This window comes from Arachis stenosperma, chromosome 9, assembly GCF_014773155.1.
Source record: "Arachis stenosperma cultivar V10309 chromosome 9, arast.V10309.gnm1.PFL2, whole genome shotgun sequence".
Lineage (NCBI taxonomy): Eukaryota > Viridiplantae > Streptophyta > Magnoliopsida > Fabales > Fabaceae > Arachis > Arachis stenosperma.
The window spans coordinates 108,823,682-108,825,465 of NC_080385.1; the positions used below are offsets into that span (position 1 = coordinate 108,823,682).

A 1,784-nucleotide genomic window follows, 5' to 3' on the forward strand; every position below is an offset into this window, starting at 1 on the left:
TCTTTTCAAATATTTTTTAAAATCAATTGTTTTTCATTTTTTTATGATTTTCAAATTTTATTCTTAAAATTTTTCAAAATCTTTTTCATTTTTCTTTTAATGTTTTTGAAAATTTTAAAACAAATTTTTCAAAATCTTTTTCTTAATTTTATTTCATATTTTCGAAAATCCTTGCTAACAATTAATGTTTTTATTCAAAAATTTTAAGTTTATTACTTTCTTGTTAAGAAAGGTTCAATCTTTGAATTCTAGAATCATATCTTTTAGTTTCTTGTTAGTCAAGTCATCAACTTTAATTTTAAAAATAAAATCTTTTTAATTTATTTTTCAATTATTTTTCAAAATAAATTTCAATCATATTTTTTTAAATTTTAATTTCAAAATCTTTTTCTAACTTCTTATCTTTTCAAAATTTATTTTCAAATCTTTTTCAACTAACTACTTGACTTGTTTGTTTAATTTTTAAAAAAAAGTACTATTTCTTATCTTTTTCAAAACCACCTAACTTCTTTTCAACTTCTAATTTTCGAAAATAACTAACCACTTTTTCAAAAATCTTTTTAATTATCTAATTGTTTTAGTTTTTAATTTTCTTGTATTTCTTTTTCAAATTTTTGAAACTAACTTAATTAATTAAATAAAAATAAAAATATTTTTCCCTCTTCTTAAAATTTGAATACTCTCTCTCATCTATTTCTATTTATTTTATTTATTTACTAACATTTCTCTTCTACTCATCTAATAATTCGAACCTTCTCCCTCTCTCTGTGTTCGAATTCTTCTAATTTTCTCTCTACCTAATTCTTCTATTCTTCTTTTCCTCTGACACATAAAGGAATCTCTATACTGTGACATAGAGGATTCCACTACTCTCTTTGTTCTCTTCTTTTCCATATGAGTAGGAATAGGAATAAAGACATTCTTGTTGAAGCTGATACTGAACCTGAAAGGACTCTGAAGAGGAAGCTAAGAGAAGCTAAAGCACAACACTCCGGAGAGGACCTTAAAGATAATTTCAAAAAAGAGGCAGACATGGCAACCGAACCTGAGAACAATAGTGGAGATGCAAGGAAGATGCTTGGTGACTTTACTGCACCAAATTTCACCTTCTATGGAAGAAGCATCTCAATTCCTGCAATTGGATCAAATAAATTTGAGCTTAAGCCTCAATTAGTTTCTCTAATGCAGCATAATTGCAAGTTTTATTGACTTCCATTGGAAGATCCTCATCAGTTCTTAGCTGAATTCTTGAAAATCTATGACACTGTTAAGACCAATGGGGTTGATCCCGAGGTCTATAGACTTATGATTTTCCCCATTGCTGTAAGAGACAGAGCTAGGATATGGTTGGACTCACAAGCTAGGGAAAGCCTGAACTCTTGGGAAAAGTTAGTCAATGCTTTCTTGGCCAAATTCTTTCCACCTCAAAAGATGAGCAAGCTTAGAGTGGAAATCCAAACCTTCAGACAGAAAGAAGGTGAATACCTCTATGAAGCTTGGAAAAGATACAAGTAATTTATCAGAAGGTGTCCTTCTAACATGCTTTCAGAATGGACCATCTTATGTATATTCTATGATGGTCTGTCTGAATTGTCCAAGATGTCATTGGACCACTCTGCTGGTGGATCTCTTTATCTGAAGAAAACCCCTGCAGAATCCCAGGAACTCATTGAGATGGTTGCAAATAACCAGTTCATGTACACTTCTGAAAGAAATCCTATGAATAATGAGATAACTCAGAAGAAAGGAGTTCTTGAGATTGATACTCTGAATGACATATTGGC

The 1,784-nt window shown here is 29.8% G+C and overlaps 1 non-coding gene across 1 annotated transcript; it reads right to left on the bottom strand.

Annotated features, from left to right (window-relative positions):
* Positions 1 to 1,437: 1,437 nt before the first annotated feature.
* Positions 1,438 to 1,545, bottom strand: LOC130953626 (small nucleolar RNA R71). The gene has a single exon (XR_009075789.1). It is a non-coding gene; the product is annotated as a small nucleolar RNA R71 (small nucleolar RNA).
* Positions 1,546 to 1,784: the final 239 nt, after the last annotated feature.